Consider the following 24,455-nt stretch of genomic DNA (forward strand, 5'->3'; position numbering starts at 1 on the left):
GGACTCCTCTTCGGTGGGTCTCCTCTTCGGTGGGACTCCTCTTCGGTGGGTCTCCTCTTCGGTGGGTCTCCTCTTCGGTGGGACTCCTCTTCGGTCTCCTCTTCGGTGGGTCTCCTCTTCGGTGGGACTCCTCTTCGGTGGGTCTCCTCTTCGGTGTGAATCCTCTTTACTCCTCTTCGGTGGGTCTCCTCTTCGGTGGGACTCCTCTTCGGTGGGACTCCTCTTCGATGGGTCTCCTCTTTGGTGGGTCTCCTCTTCGGTGGGTCTCCTCTTCGGTGTGAATCCTCTTCGGTCTACTCTTCGGTGGGACTCCTCTTCGGTGGGACTCCTCTTCGGTGGGTCTCCTCTTCGGTGGGACTCCTCTTCGGTGGGTCTCCTCTTCGGTGGGACTCCTCTTTGGTGGGTCTCCTCTTCGGTGGGACTCCTCTTCGGTGGGACTCCTCTTCGGTGGGTCTCCTCTTCGGTGGGACTCCTCTTCGGTGGGACTCCTCTTCGGTGGGTCTCCTCTTCGGTGGGTCTCCTCTTCGGTGGGTCTCCTATTCGGTCTCCTCTTCGGTGGGACTCCTCTTCGGTGGGACTCCTCTTCAGTCTCCTCTTCGGTGGGACTCCTCTTCGGTGGGACTCCTCTTCGGTGGGACTCCTCTTCAGTCTCCTCTTCGGTGGGACTCCTCTTCGGTGGGACTCCTCTTCGGTGGGACTCCTCTTCGGTGGGTCTCCTCTTCGGTCTCCGCTTCGGTGGGTCTCCTCTTCGGTGGGTCTCCTCTTTGGTGGGACTCCTCTTCGGTGGGACTCTTCTTCGGTGGGTCTCCTCTTCGGTGGGTCTCCTCTTCGGTGGGACTCCTCTTCGGTGGGTCTCCTCTTCGGTCTCCTCTTCGGTGGGTCTCCTCTTCGGTGGGACTCCACTTCGGTGGGTCTACTCTTCGGTGGGTCTCCTCTTCGGTGGGTCTCCTCTTCGGTGGGACTCCTCTTCGGTGGGACTCCTCTTCGGTGGGTCTCCTCTTCGGTGGGTCTCCTCTTCGGTGGGACTCCTCTTCGATGGGACTCCTTCGGTGGGTCTCCTCTTCGGTGGGACTCCTCTTCGGTAGGACTCCTCTTCGGTGGGACTCCTCTTCGGTTTACTCTTCGGTGGGTCTCCTCTTTGGTGGGTCTCCTCTTTGGTGGGACTCCTCTTCGGTGGGACTCCTCTTCGGTGGGTCTCCTCTTCGGTGGGTCTCCTCTTCGGTGGGACTCCTCTTCGGTGGGACTCCTCTTCGGAGGGACTCCTCTTCGGTGGGTCTCCTCTTTGGTCTCCTCTTCAGTGGGACTCCTCTTCGGTGGGTCTCCTCTTCGGTGGGACTCCTCTTCGGTGGGTCTCCTCTTTGGTCTCCTCTTCGGTGCGTCTCCTCTTCGGTGGGACTCCTCTTAGGTGGGACTCCTCTTCGGTGGGACTCCTCTTCGGTGGGTCTCCTCTTCGGTGGGTCTCCTCTTCGGGAGGACTCCTCTTCGGTGGGACTCCTCTTCGGTGGGTCTCCTCTTCGGTGGGACTCCTCTTCGGTGGGACTCCTCTTTGGTCTCCTCTTCGGTGGGACTCCTCTTCTGTGGGTCTCCTCTTCGGTGGGACTCCTCTTCGGTGGGACTCCTCTTCGGTGGGTCTCCTCTTCGGTGGGACTCCTCTTCGGTGGGTCTCCTCTTCGGTGGGTCTCCTCTTTGGTGGGACTCCTCTTCGGTAGGAATCCTCTTCGGTGGGTCTCCTCTTTGGTGGGTCTCCTCTTTGGTGGGTCTCCTCTTCGGTGGGACTCTTCTTCGGTGGGACTCCTCTTCGGTGGGACTCCTCTTCGGTGGGTCTCCTCTTCGGTGGGTCTCCTCTTCGGTGGGACTGCACTTTGGTGGGTCTACTCTTCGGTGGGACTCCTCTTCGGTGGGACTCCTCTTCGGTGGGACTCCTCTTCGGTGGGTCTCCTCTTCGGTCTCCTCTTCGGTGGGTCTCCTCTTCGGTGGGTCTCCTCTTTGGTGGGACTCCTCTTCGGTGGGTCTCCTCTTCGGTGAGTCTCCTCTTCGGTGGGACTCCTCTTCGGTGGGTCTCCTCTTCGGTCTCCTCTTCGGTGGGTCTCCTCTTCGGTGGGACTCCACTTCGGTGGGTCTACTCTTCGGTGGGTCTCCTCTTCGGAGGGACTCCTCCTCGGTGGGACTCCTCTTCGGTGGGTCTCCTCTTCGGTGGGACTCCTCTTCGGTGGGACTCCTTCGGTGGGTCTCCTCTTCGGTGGGACTTCTCTTCGGTGGGACTCCTCTTCGGTGGGACTCCTCTTCTGTGGGTCTCCTCTTCGGTGGGTCTCCTCTTCGGTGGGACTCCTTCGGTGGGTCTCCTCTTCGGTGGGACTCCTCTTCGGTAGGACTCCTCTTCGGTGGGACTCCTCTTCGGTTTACTCTTCGGTGGGTCTCCTCTTTGGTGGGTCTCCTCTTTGGTGGGACTCCTCTTCGGTGGGACTCCTCTTCGGTGGGTCTCCTCTTCGGTGGGTCTCCTCTTCGGTGGGACTCCTCTTCGGTGGGTCTCCTCTTCGGTGGGACTCCTCTACGGAGGGACTCCTCTTCGGTGGGACTCCTCTTCAGTGGGTCTCCTCTTTGGTCTCCTCTTCGGTGGGACTCCTCTTCGGTGGGTCTCCTCTTCGGTGGGACTCCTCTTCGGTGGGACTCCTCTTCGGTGGGTCTCCTCTTTGGTCTCCTCTTCGGTGCGTCTCCTCTTCGGTGGGACTCCTCTTAGGTGGGACTCCTCTTCGGTGGGACTCCTCTTCGGTGGGTCTCCTCTTCGGTGGGTCTCCTCTTCGGGGGGACTCCTCTTCGGTGGGACTCCTCTTCGGTGGGACTCCTCTTCGGTGGGTCTCCTCTTCGGTGGGTCTCCTCTTCGGTGGGACTCCTCTTCGGGGGGACTCCTCTTCGGTGGGTCTCCTCTTCGGTGGGACTCCTCTTCGGTGGGACTCCTCTTCGGTGGGTCTCCTCTTTGGTCTCCTCTTCGGTGGGACTCCTCTTCTGTGGGTCTCCTCTTCGGTGGGACTCCTCTTCGGTGGGACTCCTCTTCAGTGGGTCTCCTCTTCGGTGGGACTCCTCTTCGGTGGGACTCCTCTTCGGTGGGTCTCCTCTTCGGTGGGTCTCCTCTTTGGTGGGACTCCTCTTCGGTAGGAATCCTCTTCGGTGGGTCTCCTCTTCGGTGGGTCTCCTCTTCGGTGGGACTCTTTTTCGGTGGGACTCTTCTTCGGTGGGACTCTTCTTCGGTGGGTCTCCTCTTCGGTGGGTCTCCTCTTCGGTGGGACTCCACTTCGGTGGGTCTACTCTTCGGTGGGTCTCCTCTTCGGTGGGACTCCTCTTCGGTGGGACTCCTCTTCGGTGGGACTCCTCTTCGGTGGGTCTCCTCTTCGGTCTCCTCTTCGGTGGGTCTCCTCTTCGGTGGGTCTCCTCTTTGGTGGGACTCCTCTTCGGTGGGTCTCCTCTTCGGTGGGTCTCCTCTTCGGTGGGACTCCTCTTCGGTCTCCTCTTCGGTGGGTCTCCTCTTCGGTGGGACTCCACTTCGGTGGGTCTACTCTTCGGTGGGTCTCCTCTTTGGAGGGACTCCTCCTCGGTGGGACTCCTCTTCGGTGGGTCTCCTCTTCGGTGGGACTCCTCTTCGGTGGGACTCCTTCGGTGGGTCTCCTCTTCGGTGGGACTTCTCTTCGGTGTGTCTCCTCTTCGGTGGGACTACTCTTCGGTGGGACTCCTCTTCGGTGGGACTCCTCTTCGGTTTACTCTTCGGTGGGTCTCCTCTTTGGTGGGACTCCTCTTCGGTGGGACTCCTATTCGGTGGGTCTCCTCTTCGGTGGGTCTCCTCTTCGGTGGGACTCCTCTTCGGTGGGACTCCTCTTCGGTGGGACTCCTCTTCGGTGGGTCTCCTCTTTGGTCTCCTCTTCGGTGGGACTCCTCTTCGGTGGGTCTCCTCTTCGGTGGGACTCCTCTTCGGTGGGACTCCTCTTCGGTGGGTCTCCTCTTTGGTCTCCTCTTCGGTGGGTCTCCTCTTCGGTGGGACTCCTCTTAGGTGGGACTCCTCTTCGGTGGGTCTCCTCTTCGGTGGGACTCCTCTTCGGTGGGACTCCTCTTCGGTGGGTCTCCTCTTCAGTGGGTCTCCTCTTCGGTGGGACTCCTCTTCGGTGGGTCTCCTCTTCGGTGTGAATCCTCTTCGGTCTACTCTTCGGTGGGACTCCTCTTCGGTGGGACTCCTCTTCGGTGGGTCTCCTCTTCGGTGGGACTCCTCTTCGGTGGGTCTCCTCTTCGGTGGGACTCCTCTTTGGTGGGACTCCTCTTCGGTGGTTCTCCTCTTCGGTGGTTCTCCTCTTCGGTGGGACTCCTCTTCGGTGGGATTCCTCTTCGGTGGGTCTCCTCTTCGGTGGGTCTCCTCTTTGGTGGGTCTCCTATTCGGTCTCCTCTTCGGCGGGACTCCTCTTCGGTGGGACTCCTCTTCAGTCTCCTCTTCGGTGGGACTCCTCTTCGGTGGGTCTCCTCTTCGGTCTCCGCTTCGGTGGGTCTCCTCTTCGGTGGGTCTCCTCTTTGGTGGGACTCCTCTTCGGTGGGACTCCTCTTCGGTGGGTCTCCTCTTCGGTGGGACTCCTCTTCGGTGGGACTCCTCTTCGGTGGGTCTCCTCTTCGGTGGGACTCCACTTCGGTGGGTCTACTCTTCGGTGGGTCTCCTCTTCGGTGGTACTCCTCTTCGGTGGGACTCCTCTTCGGTGGGACTCCTTCGGTGGGTCTCCTCTTTGGTGGGACTCCTCTTCGGTGGGACTCCTCTTCGGTGACACTCCTCTTCAGTGGGTCTCCTCTTCGGTGGGACTCCTCTTCGGAAGGACTCCTCTTCGGTGGGACTCCTCTTCGGTGGGTCTCCTCTTTGGTCTCCTCTTCGGTGGGACTCCTCTTCAGTGGGTCTCGTCTTCGGTGGGACTCCTCTTCGGTGGGTCTCCTCTTTGGTCTCCTCTTCGGTGGGACTCCTCTTCGGTGGGTCTCCTCTTTGGTGGGACTCGTCTTCGGTGGGTCTCCTCTTTGGTCTACTCTTCGGTGGGTCTCCTCTTCGCTGGGACTCCTCTTAGGTGGGACTCCTCTTAGGTGGGACTCCTCTTCGGTGGGTCTCCTCTTCGGTGGGACTCCTCTTCGGTGGGACTCCTCTTCGGTGGGTCTCCTCTTCGGGGGGACTCCTCTTCGGTGGGACTCCTCTTCGGTGGGACTCCTCTTCGGTGGGTCTCCTCTTCGGTGGGACTCCTCTTCGGGGGGACTCCTCTTCGGTGGGACTCCTCTTCGGTGGGTCTCCTCTTCGGGGGGACTCCTCTATGGTGGGACTCCTCTTCGGTGGGACTCCTCTTCGGTGGGACTCCTCTTCGATGGGTCTCCTCTTTGGTCTCCTCTTCGGTGGGACTCCTCTTCGGTGGGTCTCCTCTTCGGTGGGACTCCTCTTCGGTGGGACTCCTCTTCGGTGGGTCTCCTCTTCGGTGGGTCTCCTCTTCGGTGGGACTCCTCTTCGGTGGGTCTCCTCTTCGGTGGGTCTCCTCTTCGGTGGGTCTCCTATTCGGTCTCCTCTTCGGTGGGACTCCTCTTCGGTGGGTCTCCTCTTCAGTCTCCTCTTCGGTGGGACTCCTCTTCGGTGGGACTCCTCTTCGGTGGGTCTCCTCTTCGGTCTCCTCTTCGGTGGGTCTCCTCTTTGGTGGGACTCCTCTTCGGTGGGACTCTTCTTCGGTGGGACTCCTCTTCGGTGGGTCTCCTCTTCGATCTCCTCTTCGGTGGGTCTCCTCTTCGGTGGGACTCCACTTCGGTGGGTCTACTCTTCGGTGGGTCTCCTCTTCGGTGGGACTCCTCTTCGGTGGGACTCCTCTTCGGTGGGTCTCCTCTTCAGTGGGACTCCTCTTCGGTGGGACTTCTCTTCGGCGGGACTCCTCTTCGGCGGGTCTCCTCTTCGGTGGGTCTCCTCTTCGGTCTCCTCTTCGGTGGGACTCCTCTTCGGTGGGACTCCTCTTCGGTGGGTCTCCTCTTCGGTGGGACTCCTCTTCGGTCTCCTCTTCGGTGGGACTCCTCTTCGGTGGGACTCTTCTTCGGTCTCCTCTTCGGTGGGACTCCTCTTCGGTGGGTCTCCTCTTCAGTGGGTCTCCTCTTCAGTGGGTCTCCTCTTCGGTGGGTCTCCTCTTTGGTCTCCTCTTCGGTGGGACTCCTCTTCGGTGGGTCTCCTCTTCGGTGGGTCTCCTCTTCGGTGGGACGCCTCTTCGGTGGGACTCCTCTTCGGCGGGTCTCCTCTTCGGCGGGTCTCCTCTTCGGCGGGTCTCCTCTTCGGTCTACTCTTCGGTGGGTCTCCTCTTCGGTGGGTCTCCTCTTTGGTCTCCTCTTCAGTGGGTCTCCTCTTCGGTGGGTCTCCTCTTCGGTGGGACTCCTCTTCGGTGGGTCTCCTCTTCGGTGGGTCTCCTCTTCGGTGGGACTCCTCTTCGGTGGGTCTCCTCTTCGGTGGGTCTCCTCTTCGGTGGGTCTCCTCTTTGGTGGGTCTCCTCTTCGGTGGGTCTCCTCTTTGGTGGATCCCCTCTTCTCAGGAAACACAACCAGATATTAGGAGCAATCCTCAACTGACAGAGTGCCACTACTGACCACCGCGCTCCCCTCATCCCGCTAAGTAAAAGTGTTTTTTCCTGTTTTACACAGAATGCAGAGTACTGTGCAGCAACCTACACTCCCGAGGGGCCGCAGGAAACTGGAGTGAATAATGTCCTCCTCTTCCTTTAAATTACGCTTATGCCATGTTCTTACTGGTGAGACGTAATAAATAGCATTAAAGCTGCAGTAATTTTTTTTTTATATACACTGCTCAAAAAAATAAAGGGAACACTTAAACAACAGAATATAACTCCAAGTAAATCAAACTTCTGTGAAATCAAACTGTCCACTTAGGAAACAACACTGATTGACAATCAATTTCACATGCTGATGTGCAAATGGAATAGACAATAGATGGAAATTATTGGCAATTATCAAGACATCCTCAATAAAGGACTGGTTCTGCAGGTGGGGATCACAGACCACATCTCAGTACCAGTGCTTTCTGGCTGATGTTTTGGTCACTTTTGAATGTTGGTTGTGCTTTCACACTCGTGGTAGCATGAGACGGACTCTACAACCCACAGAAGATGCTCAGGTAGTGCAGGTCATCCAAGATGGCACATCAGTGAGAGCTGTGGCAAGGAGGTTTGCTGTGTCTGTCAGCGTAGTGTCCAGAGGCTGGAGACGCTACCAGGAGACAGGCCAGTACACCAGGAGACGTGGAGGGGGCCATAGGAGGGCAACAACCCAGGAGCAGGACCGCTACCTCCGCTTTTGTGCAAGAAGCAACAGGAGGAGCACTGCCAGAGCCCTGCAAAATGACCTCCAGCAGACCACAAATGTGTATGTGTCTGCACAAACGGTTAGAGCTGACTCCATGAGGGTAGTATGAGGGCCCGACATCCACAGATGGGGGTTGTGCTCACAGCCCAACACTGTGCAGGATGCTTGGCATTTGCCACAGAACACCAGAATTGGCAAATTCGCCACTGGCTCCCTGTGCTCTTCACAGATGAAAGCAGGTTCACACTGAGCACATGTGACAGACGTGACGGAGTCTGGAGACACAGTGGAGAGTGATCTACTGCCTGCAACATCCTTCAGCACGACCGGTTTGGCAGTGGGTCAGTAATGGTGTGGAGTGGCATTTCTTTGGAGGGCTGCACAGCCCTCCATGTGCTCGCCAGAGGTAGCCTGACTGCCATTAGGTACCGAGATGAGATCCTCAGGCCCCTTGTGAGACAATATGCTGGTGCAGTGGGCCCTGGGTTCCTCCTAATGCAGGACAATGCCAGACCTCATGTGGCTGGAGTGTGTCAGCAGTTCCTCCAAGATGAAGGCTTTAAAGCTATGGACTGGCCCGCCTGTTCCCCAGAGCTGAATCCGATTGAGCACATCTGGGACATCATGTCTCGCTCCATCCACCAACATCACATTGCACCACAGACTGTCCAGGAGTTGGCGGATGCTTTAGTCCAGGACTGGGAGGAGATCCCACAGGAGACCATCCGCAACCTCATCAGGAGCATGCCCAGGCATTGTAGGGAGGTCATACAGGCACGTGGAGGCCACACAATACTGAGCCTAATTTTGACTTGTTCTAAGGACATTACATCAAAGTTGGATCAGCCTGTAGTGTGTTTTTCCACTTAAATTTTGGGGGTGACTCCAAATCCAGGCCTCCATTGGTTAATAAATTTGATTTCCATTGATGATTTTTGTGTGATTTTGTTGTCAGCACATTCAACTTTGTACAGAACAAAGTATTCAATGAGAATATTTCATTCATTCAGATCTAGGATGTGTTATTTGAGTGTTCCCTTTATTTTTTTGAGCAGTGTATTTTAACCCAGCTAAAAAGTGAACTGGCCCCCTCCTGAGGGTAAACTTGAAAAAATGTCTGAAGTCAGATCAAGTCCATTCTCTTCCTTCAGCTTGGCTCCGCTGGGCGCAGTTCTTCTTTAGCAAATGTTCATACAAAATCATCAATGGAAATCAAATTTATTAACCAATGGAGGCCTGGATTTGGAGTCACCCCCAAAATTAAAGCGGAAAAACACACTACAGGCTGATCCAACTTTGATGTAATGTCCTTAAAGCAAGTCAAAATGAGGCTGACACACTCCAGCCACATGAGGTCTGGCATTGTTCTGTATTAGGATGAACCCAGTGCCAACCGCACCAGCATATGGTCTCACAAGGGGTCTGAGGATCTCATCTCTTAACCTAATGGCAGTCAGGCTACCTCTGGCGAGCACATGGAGGGCTGTGCGGCCCTCCAAAGAAATGCCACCCCACACTATTACTGACCCACTGCCAAACCGGTCATGCTGAAGGATATTGCAGGCAGCAGATCGTTCTCCACGGAGTCTCCAGACTCTGTCACGTCTGTCACATGTGCTCAGTGTGACCCTGCTTTCATCTGTGAAGAGCACAGGGAGCCAGTGGCGACTTTGCCAATCCTGGTGTTCTGTGGCAAATGCCAAGCGTCCTGCACGGTGTTGGGTTGTGAGCACAACCCCCATGTGTGGACGTCGGGCCCTCATACCACCCTCATGGAGTCGGTTTCTAACCGTTTGTGCAGACATATGCTCATTTGTGGCCTGCTAGAGGTCATTTTGCAGGGCTCTGGCAGTGCTCCTCCTGTTCCTCCTTGCACAAAGGCGGGGGTAGCGGTCCTGCTGCTGGGTTGTTGCCCTTCTACGGCCCCCTCCACGTCTCCTGGTGTACTGGCCTGTCTCCTGGTAGCGCCTCCAGCCTGTGAACACTACGCTGACAGACACAGCAAACCTCCTTGCCACAGCTCGCATTGATGTGCCATCCTGGATGAGCTGCACTACCTGAGCAACTTCTGTGGGTTGTAGAGTCCGTCTCATGCTACCACGAGTGTGAAAGCACAACCAACATTCAAAAGTGACCAAAACATCAGCCAGAAACCATTGGTACTGAGATGCGGTCTGTGGACCCCACCTGCAGAACCACTCCTTTATTGAGGGTGTCTTGATAATTGCCAATAATTTCCATCTATTGTCTATTCCATTTGCACAACAGCATGTGAAATTGATTGTCAATCAGTGTTGTTTCCTAAGTGGACAGTTTGATTTCACAGAAGTTTGATTTACTTGGAGTTATATTCTGTTGTTTAAGTGTTCCCTTTATTTTTTTGAGCAGTGTGTATTTTCTTATGTCCATCTATTTATTACTAAAAGTAATTTTTTACATTTAGGTTTCATTTTTCACTGGTTACTACAGACTTATTGCTTCCCTGCACATTCAAGTTTCATGTTTTCTTTGGGCATAGATCAGCTAAAAGGCACTCAGGAAAAAAAAACAGATGAAAGATCTACACACTCTCCCTTAAGACTGTCAGAAGAAGCTCACTGATAGATTCTCAGTTAGCTAATTTTGCAGCCAGGAATAGACAGTGCAGCACAGATGCTACAGAACGCAACATTTTTAATGAAACTCAATGACAGAAATCAATTTTAGCCCCAAATACTTGCATTAAAGTAAAAAAAACAAATGGCCCCAAAGCTGGACAACCGCTTTAACTCCTTACCAACATCTGCCGTACATGTATGGTATAAGTCAGTAGCGGGTGTATGGAGCAGAGTCAGCTCGCCCCGTACATGGCAGATAATGGCTGTGACAAACAACCAGGACCTGCCTCTAAGAGCTGCGAGTGGAGCGAAGATCTGCTCACCACTGTTAACCTGTTCAGTGCTGCTGTCAATCTCTAACAGCAGCATTAACAGCGCGCCGGCATTGGGATGCATCGTTCCATGCGCCCACCGGCGCTCCTGTGACGCGATCACAGGGCACAGATGGACTGCTATGACATCCGGGGGTCTGCTGAAGCCTCCGTGCCTGTCATCATAAAGCTTCATTTGGGCTGTAAAGAAGACCGTGATTTTGCTATATGGAGCATTACTGTGGTATCGCTGTAGCACAAGCAATCAGATAATGTATACAAATGCAGTGAAAATTAAAAAAAAAAAAAAAAGTGTAAAATATTAAAACCCCACACGTTCAGCTCACCTCCCACTAAAAATAAAGATAATAAAAATATACACATTTGTGGTATGGTCTCTTTCATAGAAATACAATCTATCCAAATATAAAAAACAAACGATCAGTGAACACAGAAAAAAAATCAAAAAGCCAAAATTGAATTTTTTTCGTTCGCCACAATACTGCAGAAAACCCTGTAAGAAGCGATGACCATGTCATATGTGTCCCAAAATGTTATCAATAAAGTCCTCTTGCCCTTCAAAAAATAAGCCCCCACACAGCTCCATCAACCCGAAAAACGAAAATGTTACGGGTCTCAGAAAAAATGGTGACACCATCAAAAAAAGTTTTTTTCTTTTGCCAAAACTATTGGAGAAGTTTGGTCTTGCTGTAATCACACTGAGGAGTAGGATCCTATTACCAGGTCATTTTCACCACACTATGTGCGCCATTAAAACCCTTCCCAGAAAAACAGTGTCAGGCTTTTTTTTTCCTCGCACTTTTACTGCACTTGGAATGTTTTCCCCGTTTTCTAGTACTATGTGGTAAATGAATGGTGTGATTTATAAGTACCGCTCATCCTACAAAATAACAAGACCTCACACTATGTGGGCAGACATGAAAAAGTTATAGCCCTTGGAAAAAGCGAAGGAAAAAACAGAAAAAAAACATCAATTGGTTCTGTTGGGAAGGGGTAAAGCTGAAGAAACGCATGTAACAGCAGAATATGGAGGAAGGTGAGATATCACCGGCTGGTGGATACTACCTGCTCCATCGCTGGCAGAGTAACCCATCCCCATGGAGGCCGCTGATATCTTCTCTTGTAGAAACGTCTCCAAAATCTATAAAACATCAGGAACAGTCAGCAGAGGGTTTGGTGATTGGCTCATATTGGCGATATACCCAGGGGCATTACTGGGCACAGGGAAGATTGGGAATGAATAGGATTGGCTGTTAGATATGTGATCTCTTCAATTAAAGGGGATGTCTAGTTGGAACAAGTTCTCACTGATCTCTGGATAGGTGATGACTCTTAGATCGGTGGGTTTGGCCGCTATGACCCAATCAGCAGAACAGCACTTATAGATAGAAGTGAGCGAAGTGCAAATGTTCAACCGCCGGTCCGTTCATTCTCTATGGGGGGCGCTGTACTCAGCTTTCTCCTGCATAGAGAATGAATGGAGCGGTGGCCGGGGAGGTACTAGCAGGGATTAGTTGGGTTCCCAGCAGATCTAGAAGTTGTCACTTATCATGTGTTGGGGAATAATGACTTCTCCTCTGATAAATGTGCTGATTCCTGTCAGTTGTGGTCGCTGAGTGCGTGTGATGGGATGTGGCTCCGTCCGTTATATTATATCACGTCTTATACCTATAATCTCTCGCTGATCGCAGGTGTCTGTCTTCACACTCAGATGAGATGGAACAAACTGACCATATAGGACTTTTTTTTTTTCTTCAAATTCAAACCGAGCAATCCTATTGGCTGAGTATGAATGCAGTTACCATGGTGACATAAGTAGCTGCAGATTTAAAGGGACAAGATACTAATATTGTACTAAAGTGTATTTTATTATATACTTCACATAACTGACTGGGTACACCTTGGCGCTGGTGGGATGGCTTTTTTTTTTTAATCAAAAACCATGTTTACTAAGTACCCTATATTATATATATTTCCTATTGCTTTTACTTACTTATAGCAGGGTATATGTTCATATTGTTTCTATCCTAAGTTTGTCTATTTTCTAATAGAGACATGACCAGTCCTCTTTAGAATTTTATAGTGACCCCATTGAGGTCATGGACTGATATTGGGGATTGCAGAGTTGGGGCAAGGTGTTGGTGCTAAGTAAGTGACATCAAATGAAGGCTATGGTGCATACATAGTAAATCAGTCTTGTTATTCCACAGAAATCCTGTTCTATAACACAAAATATCTTCATATGGTGAGGAGTTGTGTTGTGTTTTTCTCCATTTACATTCTAGCATGGTGATCACATAAAATGTAAAATTCCTATTAAATAATTACTGAATGACAGTAGCCTGTATCCCTGGAGGACAAGTCATTTACCGGTTCACCGGGTTTGATGTTCTAATGCATTTATATGTTTCAGTATTTGTATATATGTATATATATATTTTTTCCCCCTTAAGGGTATTCAAGCGCAAACGGTGGCAAACTTCTTCCTCACCTTTGAAGCACAGCTTTCAATTATTCCTATCATAAACAAGGTAAAAAGCTTCGAGCCAAGCACGATCAGACTCCTTCAGTCCCGCAGCAGGTAAATCTGTGAACATCGCCGGCACTCCTGCTGTTCCTAGTACCGATCCCTCTGAGCGGCTGTGCAGTAATGAAGGCTGGATTCACCCCAAACTTGCTCGTCTTTTTTTTCGATTTCCAGTTCTGGTAATTAGTGATACACATGTGTATATCCAGTGGTCAACTCAAAACCTATGTATGGAAAATCAATTGTTTGCTGTATGCATCTCATTTGTAGGATGCACACTATTCATTTCAATATGGAGCGGAGTAGGAGGAGACTTTCATTACTGTTCCCTTTACTTCCTCCCTGCTGATAGGAAATGCCATGCTGTTTGCTTGTGTCCTGTGATTACAGCAGCCTGCAACAGTTTTCAGCGTGCACTCCCCGGCTCAGGCATCAAGCTGTAAATGATAACATTAAAACGCTGCTACCCCTTTGTTAGTCACTTTTTTATCTTCTTCCCCTTCTACGAATGCTATAGTCCGTTATTCTAGAACTGCTCTGAAAATGGTTCTCTCTGGAGTGTTGGGATTTGGGTTTAGGGTGGGTTATGGGAATTGAAGTTCAGATACTTTGTTCATATTTTTACTATGGAATTACTATGTCATGTATGTTATTTGAAAGATGGAATATTTGTAGTTGGAGTTTTTCAATAAAAATGATTTGATTAAAAAAAGTATGAAATTAAAATTCCTCTGTCCTTGAGAAAGCATAGGATTTTACTAAGAGGTAAATTGCACGTTCCTTGTTTTCCAGGCACTTTACATTTTTGCTAGTTTTGTACGATTACACAATCCCTTTTATAGGCCAGTGCCAGCTGTACATCTCTCCCTAAACTCTTGTTCACACTCCGCTGTCTGTACCTTGTCTTTTTATTTTTTTTCTACAAAATGTGGTTGGAAAAGGGGCAATGTAGCGAGGAATTTACATCAATTTTTGGTGTTCAAAAAAAAAAAAAAACTTTTGTGATGCATCATTTTTGCACAAAAATGTGCAGCTTCCTATTTTACAGCACTCTTGCAACTTTTAGAAATTGGGCTTGGTAAGCTACACAGGTCTAAGAACGACGGGTGACGTTAAAAGTGGATAAAGATACACGGTGGCTCAGTGGTTAGCATTGTTGTTTTGCAGTACTGGGATCCTGGGTTCTAATCCCACCAAGGACGACATCTGCAAGAAGTTTGTATGTTCTCCCTGTGTTTGCGTGGGTTTCCTCCGGGTTCTCCGGTTTTCTCCCACACTCCAAAGACATACTGCTAGGGAATGTAGATTGTGAGCCCCGATGGGGACAGTGATGATAATGTCTGTAAAGTGCTGTTAAATTAATGGCGCCATATAAGTGAGTAAAATAAATAAAGATAGATGGAAGTGCTACATAAACATTTATCAAACATCGCGCAACACTTTGATACATTTGGCACAAATAATGGTAACACAACCACAAGCAAAACTGACCTGAGAAAGTCCCTTTATGATACATTTTTCAGAAAGAATTTGAAAGATTTAAAGCGTTAGAAATGAAGAAGATTATCCAATATCACAGAAAAAGGAAAAGTCTCCAGATGTCTTTATGCCGGTCTGTGTCCATACCTAAAGAAGAGCTGCCAAAAGAATGGGAAAGGAATCCTTTAGTAAACATAAATATTCATTGGGGTTTTAGGTGTTAAAAAAATGATCATATGAAAGATTTTGTGATCTGCGGTTACATGATTGTAATAACAACATTAAAGCCCCATTCAGATGTACAGGTTTTATCCATGAGAAACTGAGCAGAACGATATATAGGTTTGTGGGAGAAGATTCAGTATAAATTGTAATTTATTCATTAGATTTGAGAGTCCTCAGTGGTTGATACCTTTAATGGCTAACTGAAAAGATGGTAACAAATTGCAAGCTTTCCAGACTACTCGGGCTTCTTCATCAGGCAGACCTGAGACCTGAGTAGTCTGGAAAGCCTGCAATTTGTTACCTTTTAATGGCTAACGGAAAAGATGGTATCAACCACTGAGGACTCTCAAATCTAAATACTCTTCTATCTACTGGCTAATACGGTACAAAGATAGATGTTTTTCCTGTATCAATTTATTCAGTGGAATCCTGCTGTTTGTACAGATGAGTCCAGTGGGCGGTCCTACTAGTGATTGACAGCTATCTTTGCCTGCATGGTCATACAGGGAACTGTCAATCACTTAGTAGGACCACCCACTGGACTAGTGTACATACGGCAGGACTTTTCACTGCATAAAATGCCAGTTTTGCTGACTCTCTTCCCACAGATATGTCTATCAGTCTGATCAACTTCTCTGCTCTACAACACCCCCTACAGATCTTATACCATTTCAGCATGACAGGTTCCTTTAATCACCTGCAGATGACATAAGTAGCCATGTTCTGTGTGGCTTACGGAGGGGCTTGATTGCTTGTCAGCTTCAAACAGGTTTCATTTCTTCTGATTCGTTGTAGCCGAGTTCTAAACTGTATTAAGAAATTCATTTCTCTGTTTATTTCTATTAGATGTAGGAGAAGCTTGGAACAAATGTGGAAAGTGTTCTTCAAGAAGTTGTCAGGAGGCTTCCACCGTGAGTACGGACTAATGCGGCTCTATCCATCTTCTCTTTATTAAAGGGACCTGTCACCTTGGAAAATGCTATGTACCTGCAGGTATAGGGTTAATCTGCAGATAAATATTGTTACAGTGCTGCCTGGCCGCCTTATTGATAGTGTAGGTACCGGGAGAAAATTTACTTCTTTCCTCCCTGCAGCCGCCGGCCTTCACTCATCGTTGTGCACGGAGCGGCTACAGTCTTGGATCACAGCACCGCTCGCTATATCAGGGGCGACGGCTGTAAACCCGGCCCGGATTTTGATTGACAGCTTGCTCTGCACAGATGCGCTGCAGAACCACTTAGAATCTGAGTGAAGGAGTAGTATGTTCACAGATAGAGAATATGGCTCATCCACGTGCAGATCTGCTCCACGTCCGATTACATATTTGTGGGAGAAACCCTAGTGGCAGCCTCATATTTCTGACATGGATCCTCTAGCACTATTTGTGAACCTGCGGCTCCCAGCATAACTTGATGAGAGACTGTCAGTCTGCTGGGACCTGTAGTTTCACTACAGCAGGAGTGTCACAAGCTGCGGACCTCCGCTCACTCCAGCACTGGTCGGCATTTTCAGCACATGAACGTACGCTATGCTTTCTGGAGACACAAGGGTGTAGATAATTTTATCAAACCCTTGACTGTAAGTTTGCTGAACCCTAAGTGGATTATATTGTTCCCACAGTTTCAGTTTTGGACCATTTAAGGGGAATTTAAAGGGTTCTGGCCACTGATTTTCCTTAAAGGGGATCAGTATCCCTGTATGTCTTTGTATATACTTGATAAAGACCTATAACAGGTCGAAACGTTATGTGATGGCGGAATAAACTTTGTCTTTTTTAATTCATCACTCTGGACTGAACGCGGTTTACTTACCTTTATCCCCCTTAACAGGATGTCTTATTTTTGTGTTTTTGTCCCAAGATTGAAAAGGGCAGCCCTCTTAAAGCCCTGCTGTTTGACTCAACGTTTGATCACTACAGAGGCGTCGTAGCAGCATCGCCCTGTGTGGAGGTGACGTGTGTAAAGGCAATAAAATCGTGTCTGCCCACTCTGGCAAGTGCTATGAAGTCAATGAGGTTGGCTTGGCATACTGACCCCAGAGGAAGCGCCAGCCGAAAAACTACGTTTTTTTTAAATAATTTTATTAGCCTTTCCCTCTGTCTTCACCAATCAGCCCTCTGTATTGATGATCAGATCAAAGATCTAGACAGGGATTGTCTCACGCTGCATCTCCTTCCTGATTGTATCACTGAGAAGACAGAAGCTGCCCCATCCCATTCTCCAAGAAATGCAGAACCCAATGCATCTGCTGTCCGTGATCCGCTTATTGTCAGAGGACATCATTAGGGACTGCATTTTCTCATTGCTTAAGAAATTGTTGGGGGATCCTGCTAATTGCTGAATAATAAAACTGCAGCACCGCTCCATTTAAAGCAGTGTTTCCCAAACTCCAGTCCTCATGGCCCCCAACAGGTCAGGTTTTCAGGATTTCCTCAGTATTACACATGTGATGAAAGTATCATCAAGGAATCCGGAATTCTCTCACCTGTGCAATACTATGGAAATCCTGAAGACATGACCTGTGGGGGGCCGTGAGGACTGGAGTTTGGGAAACACTGATTTTAAAGGGACTGTCAGCACAGAATGACTGTTGAAACCAAGTACAAGCGCTCCGTGAATCACGGCGTGGGCCAGTCCTTTATATACACCTTCCCACCTGTTTGTTTTACCTCTGTCTCCTTCCTTCTCTGGTTCTATGAAGCCAGAGCTGTCAATCAAAGAAGAGGAGGGTGTGGATAGAGGGAAAACAAGCAGGTGGGAAGATAGATAGATAGATAACATTGCAATACAATATATTGGTTAAAGCAAAGCACATATACTAAATGAGAACATATACTACACTTGATGTTAGCCAAAAGGCCGAGAAGCGATAACCTGAATTGGTTTTGGCCTATGACTGCACCCTGTCTTCAAGAAGGCACCCATTGTAGGGATAGGGACAAAGACTTCCCTTAGGAGGACATGTTGTTCATCAATAGTCATCTTAAAACCCACAACTTTACTGCTTGTTGCAGCTGCAGCCCAAGCGTGCATTTTTAATCTGCATGAGTCTGCCTATTTTCAAACATGCTCCCCTCCCCCCCAATGTCCCATGTACCTGCAGACAAGGGGATGGGGAGAGGATAACTAATTAGTGAACAAACAAGCGGCGGTCCACCTTCTTCCTAGTCTGCAGGCTCCCTGCAGACTGTAGCTGACTGCAGAAGCACAGCCAGATAAAGGCTAGGAGCCCATTATGACACGTGCAATGATGTTCCATTCTTCCATTCTTCCATTATTCCATTGTTCCATTGTCCCATTCTCTTGCATTATTCCATTGTTCCATTCACTCATTACATCTATTGCAAGCAATCTATCTGCCTGGGTGAAAACCAATAGGATGCTCTGATTGACAGACATAGCTAGCACTTTAAAACAACATCTCAGACCAAACTTTTTTTATCTTTTTTTCATCCACAGATAGAAAATTAAAGAAGTCAGTGCTCCACCAGAGGGAGCCAGCATTTCACTAAAGAAATCGTAACGGCCCCCACATTTTTTTTAAATGCGTGGTACTTAGCAACACCCAACTGATGGGACAGTTGAATTAAAAGAGTAGCAGCTGATAACAAGGCCACTGATTAGGTATATGGTGTATGTGCAAAGGTGTAGCAAAGGACAAATGCATTATTGCAGCTTATATCAGAAAGGAAGGGATAGAAAGATAGATAGATAGATAGATAGATTGGATGGATGGAGGGGCATATACACCTATCCAGGATGGATGGATGGATGGCGGGGCATATACACCTACCCAGGATGGATGGATGTATGGATAGAGGGGCATATACACCTACCGAGGATGGATGGATGAATGTAAAAGCATATACATCTACCCAGGATGGATGGCTGGAGGGGCATTTACACCTACCCAGGATGGATGGATGTAGGGGCATTTACACCTACCCAGGATGGATGGATGCAGGGGCATAAACACCTACCCAGGATGCATGGATGGACGCATGGGGCTGAAGGGGGGGCAGGCTGGACATGTGGGGACATGGATGGACGCATGGGGCTGAAGGGGGGGCAAGTTGGACACGTGGGGACATGGATGGACACTTGGAGCTGAAGGGGGGGCAGGCTGGACACGTGGGGACATGGATGGACGCATGGGGCTGAAGGGAGCAGGCTGGACTCGTGGGGACATGGATGGACGCATGGGGCTGAAGGGGGGGCAGGCTGGACACGTGGAGACATGGATGGACGCATGGGGCTGAAGGGGGGGCAAGCTGGACACGTGGGGACATGGATGGATGCATGGGGCTGAAGGGGGGCAGGCTGGACACGTGGGAACCTGGATAGATGCATGGGGCTGAAGGGAGGGCAGGCTGGACAATTGGGGACATGGATGGACGCATGGGGCTGAAGGGGGGGCAGGATGGACATGTGGGGACATGGATGGACGCATGGGGCTGAAGGGGGGGCAGGCTGAACACGTGGGGACATGGATGGACGCATGGGGCTGAAGGGGGGGCAGGCTGGACACGTGGAGACATGGATGGACGTATGGGGCTGAAGGGTGCAGGCTGGACTCGTGGGGACATGGATGGACGCATGGGGCTGAAGGGGGGGCAGGCTGGACACATGGTGACATGGATGGACACATGGGGCTGAAGGGGGGGCAGGCTGGACACGTGGGACATGGATGGACGCATGGGGCTGAAGGGGGGGCAGGCTGGACACGTGGAGACATGGATGGACGTATGGGGCTGAAGGGAGCAGGCTGGACTCGTGGGGACATGGATGGACGCATGGGGCTGAAGGGGGGCAGGCTGGACACATGGTGACATGGATGGACACATGGGGCTGAAGGGGGGGCAGGCTGGACACGTGGGACATGGATGGACGCATGGGGCTGAAGGGAGCAGGCTGGACTCGTGGGGACATGGATGGACGCATGGGGCTGAAGGGGGGGCAGGCTGGACACGTGGAGACATGGATGGACGCATGGGGCTGAAGGGGGGGCAGGCTGGACACGTGGAGACCTGCATGGACACATGGGGCTGAAGGGGGGGCAGGCTGGGCACGTGGTGACATGGATGGACGCATGGAGCTGAAGGGGGGGCAGACCTGGACACGTGGGGACATGGATGGACCCATGGGGCTGAAGGGGGGGCAGGCTGGACACGTGGAGACATGGATCGTCGCATGGAGCTGAAGGGGGGCAGGCTGGACACATGGGGACCTGGATGGACGCATGGGGCTGAAGGGGGGGCAGGCTGGACACGTGGGGACCTGGATGGACGCATGGGGCTGAAGGGGGGGCAGGATGGACACGTGGGTACCTGGATGGACGCATGGGGCTGAAGGGGGGGCAGGCTGGACACGTGGGGACAAGGATGGACGCATGGGGCTGAAGGGAGGTCAGGCTGGACACGTGGGGACATGGATGGACGCATGGGGCTGAAGGGGGGGCAGGCTGGACAAGTGGGGACCTGGATGGATGCATGGGGCTGAAGGGGGGGCAGGCTGGACACGTGGGGACCTGGATGGACGCATGGGGCTAAAGGGGGGGCAGGCTGGACACGTGGGGACTTGGATGGACGCATGGGGCTGAAGGGGGGGCAGGCTGGACACATGGGGACCTGGATGGACGCATGGGGCTGAAGGGGGGGCAGGCTGGACACGTGGGGACCTGGATGGATGTATGGGGCTGAAGGGGGGCAGGCTGGACACGTGGGGACCTGGATGGACGCATGGGGCTGAAGGGGGGCAGGATGGACACGTGGGGACCTGGATGGATGCATGGGGCTAAAGGGGGGGCAGGCTGGACACGTAGGGACCTGGATGGACGCATGGAGGTGAAGGGGGGCAAGTTGGACACGTGGGGACCTGGATGAACGCATGGAGGTGAAGGGGGGCAAGCTGGACACGTGGGGACCTGGATAGATATATGGGGTGGGGTGGGATGCAAATATGGGGGGGCTAGGATGGATATATATAAATCAAAACTGTTAGATATATATATATATATATTTATATATATATGATATAGATATATATAGATATATGGGACAGAATGGATATATGAAGGGGGGCAGGCTGGACACATGGAGGCCAGGATGGATATATGGGAGGGGCATAGGTTGCAAAGGATGCTCACCAGAGGGATATTTTCCTGAAAAGGAGTCAATCATAATCAGTGTCCCGGGATTACGGCTCCAAAAATGAATTAAAGGGTTATTCCCATCTTCATAGATATTGTAAAAACCTGCACTTTTGCAATTTACTGCTTCTTGACATTTGCAGCCGTTCTTGAGATATTAACACTTTTCTTTTGTTTACAGATCGTTGCCTAGGAGACTGACCACCGCTGCTGTCTCGATAATAACCACTGTGCTGAAGTTGGCTGGGATTGGGAGGTAACAGCGTGCTCCAGCAAACCTGGCCCAGATTACTGATATATCCATTATTTGATGCATCTACCTTAAAAGCCTTGATTTGCTCTGTGATGGCAGAACACATGAGAACTATGCGGCTTTCCTTCTTTTCCTCGTCCACCGAATCCTTATCTTCAGACAGTGTCCGGTGTTGAGCCGCCTTTTTCTTCTCCTCTTCTAACTTCTTCTGCTTCTGCTGAAATAGTTTCATCATCTTGTAGACCTCTCGGAAGAATTCGTCCACCTCGGCTTCCATGCTTTCTCCGTTCAGGTCAAGGAAAGTGCCGTCGATCCACCTGGAAGCGTGAGATTTTTCAAGACATATTTTGATAAATTTCATGTTTTTAGCTCATCTATTACTGTTTATTCTGCTTTTTTTCTCTTCTACATCTATGGCTATGGTTGTCCCATAAATAATGTTTAATCACCTATCCACAAGGTTGTTGATAAATGTCTGATCACTGGGAGTCCGACTGCTGCAGCCCCCAGCAGTTTTGAAAGCGGTGGTCCTAGATACAGCTTTGTGAATGAAGCATGTGTGCATCTGTGGGAGTGATGGTTACGCATGCGCATGACTGCTCCCATAGACATGAATGGAGTGCTGGCTATGCATGCGCACGATCACTCCATTCACACAGCAGACTTTGGAACCTCTGTCCTCAGTATTAGAGCACCCCTACCGATCATACATTTATCTCCTATTTTGCAGAAGGGATTGTCTGGCTTTGGGGTACAAGTCTACAGTCTATGTAACTGCAGACTTGTAAATCCTCACATTGCACGCACTGCGAGGATTTTCCGGTGCCGGGAACGGGCTGTTATGTGACCACAAGTATGTGATTTGCATACTTCTGACCACATTCCGACTAGACGTGTCTGGCTCCACTCAATGTGCTTGCATTGAGCAAGGCCGGATATGTCTAGTTGGGATGTGACCGTATATATGCAAATCACATACTTGCTGTCACACGCCTGTGCTCCCGATGCTGGAGAATCCTTATTACGCGCACAGTACACATGCTGTGAGGATTCACATGTCTGCAGTCACATGGAGTGACTGCAGACTTGTGCCCCAAGGCCGGACAGCCCTTTAATAACACATAATCCCCTTGTAATATATGCAAGACTTTTGGCGCTTGGTTATTTCCAGGACCGAAGAACAGTGATGGGGACAGAACGATTGGTTATTAGATATACTTTGTCCCTATAACATTACAAGGGGCGAAGTGCTGTAGTTAAAGATGATTTTTTGCTGCCATAAATGATTAGTTCCCAACGAATTAGTGTTTTGCTTGTTCATCGGGTGATTACAGGCACATTTACACGGGCTGATAATTGGGAATGATTATCAGCTTGTTTAAATGTACCATTTACTCTCCACTTCAGATCACGTATGGTGTTAATAAATAACGGCATGCCAAGAGTTAACTCAGAATTCCCCAATGGGGTGCATATACTTTTTTTCAGTTTTTTGCCATTTGTAAATCAGTGCAAAAAGTTTCTGGTAAGGTTCAATGTTGACTTTTGAAGAATCCAGCTGAGGGTATGTTGTAAGGTCCCATTTATACAGTGCTTCTTCTTTGTTAATATAAGCCACCGCCTCCTCTGCGTCTGCTATTCGCTTCTGTACAGTCCTCACATCTGTCACTTACTGAAACCAGGCACAATACACAGATAAGTAAAGGGTTAACCGGACTGCCTCCATTAAAGAAAATGAGTTAGACATTCACAAGTTACAGTATGAGACTGACTTCTCACCGGTGAACTTTACTTCTCGTTTGCAGAATACAGACTCCTATATGCTCCACTTTATAGACAGCTGATGTCAGAGGTGTAACTTTCAGGCCTTTCAGGCCTATTGGACGCAACGCGTTTCAGGCCTATTGGACGCAATGCGTTTCAGGCCTATTGGACGCAACGCGTTTCAGGCCTATTGGACGCAACACATTTCAGGCCTAGTGGATGCTTTCATACGCCAGTGCTCAGGTGTGATGACTGCCTCTGACCTGCCTTTGTTTGACTGCACTTCAGGTTAAGCACTAGGGACTGCCTCTATAAAGACTGTTCTGGCTGATAATGGTGGTCAGTCGGGTTTATGTTTTTTTCATAGTTTTTTTTGTATAGAAAAAATAATGCTGCAGTCAAGGGCGTAACTACAGTGCGTGCAGGGGTTGCAGTCACATCTGGAGCTAAGGGGGGCTCAAAAGGTCTCTTTGACTCATATGAGAAGATCACTACTATTAAAGACCTGCAATAGTTGGGGGCCCTAATGGAGATTTTGCATTGAAGCTTCAGGTTACACTATTGGCTGTAGTCTCAATATTTTTGATTCTTGCCTTTAAAAAGGGATAGAACCCCCCCAAAAGAAACAACACAAAAAAAGCCTAATGCAACTCCAAACCAGAGTTGGGGAGCATTTTATAACTACTTCCCAGGAACGCTCGTTTAAGGATAATTGTGCAGTATAAATAGGCTGCCAATCACCGACGAATGGCCAAACACTTGATCGTCGGGTGAAATGATCTTTTGTGTTGCACAAAAAAATTATCGTTCACGACAACCATGATGCGTTTTGGGTAAAAAGAATCTGTACAAATATGAAAAGAGTCTTAAAGTAATGAAAATAAGAAGAGGGAAAACTATAACACAGCCTGTGACTATCATACCTGCTGCATCATATCCAGCTCAGAGCACTCTGCAAATTCTTCCATCCGACGCAAAAGTTTCTCCAGTTCCAGCATAAGCTTCTCTCTTTTCCCCAGCAGCTCGCCCTCTCCTTTATACTTGCCGTTTTCAATCAGCTTTTAGAAAGGAACAGTTATCAAAAAACGCTCCCAGAGCGCCCCGTTTAATTACCTGGACACTGCAGGGGGCTGCTGCTTCATTGGGGCTGGCACCCGAGACCCCATTTTCATCAAACACTGGGTTGATATTTTTTGGCCACAGTAACACTGTTGAGTTCAGGATGATATCTTCAGGTACAAATAAATGAACATCTAGAAGATAACTCATCCTCCGCTGACACTCCTAAAATGAAACAAATGAAACTCACTCTGTATTAATGTATCTAGCATCTACAATCACAGGGGTTGCACCAATTATATTTTTTCCAAAAACTTAGGTTATAAAATTATACTGATGCTCCACAACTCCAGTTCCCTCCATCGGTTTGTGTTCTTCCTGCTCTATGTGGACATGTGATTTCTGTAGCCAATCACTGGCTGGAGCAGGTTACCACCGTAGTCACTGATAGGCTGCAGCAATCACATGATCATGTTGGGGATCTCATCACTGAAACCTGGAGGGGGACTGGTAAGTATAGCTAGTATGACATGACCTATATATGGAAAAATACATATTAACCAGGACACAAGAAATATCGGAATAATCCTATATATTATGTTTTACACTAATTATACCCAGGGACGTACTGTACGTACAGCAATTCGGGACTTTAGCTCTACCAGGCTTTTATTCTTCGCCTGCTCCACAAACGCAAACTCCTCTATTACATCTTCAGTAGTTTC

The 24,455-nt window shown here is 49.8% G+C and overlaps 1 pseudogene; it reads right to left on the reverse strand.

Moving 5' to 3' along the window:
- Nucleotides 1-17,271: 17,271 nt before the first annotated feature.
- On the reverse strand, nucleotides 17,272-17,377 carry LOC141178060 (U2 spliceosomal RNA; annotated as a pseudogene).
- Between the last annotated feature and the right edge of the window lie 7,078 nt (nucleotides 17,378-24,455).

Source organism: Phyllobates terribilis, unplaced genomic scaffold (genome assembly GCF_046119375.1).
Source record: "Phyllobates terribilis strain yellow unplaced genomic scaffold, ASM4611937v1 Scaffold_27__1_contigs__length_16484149, whole genome shotgun sequence".
Taxonomy (NCBI): domain Eukaryota; kingdom Metazoa; phylum Chordata; class Amphibia; order Anura; family Dendrobatidae; genus Phyllobates; species Phyllobates terribilis.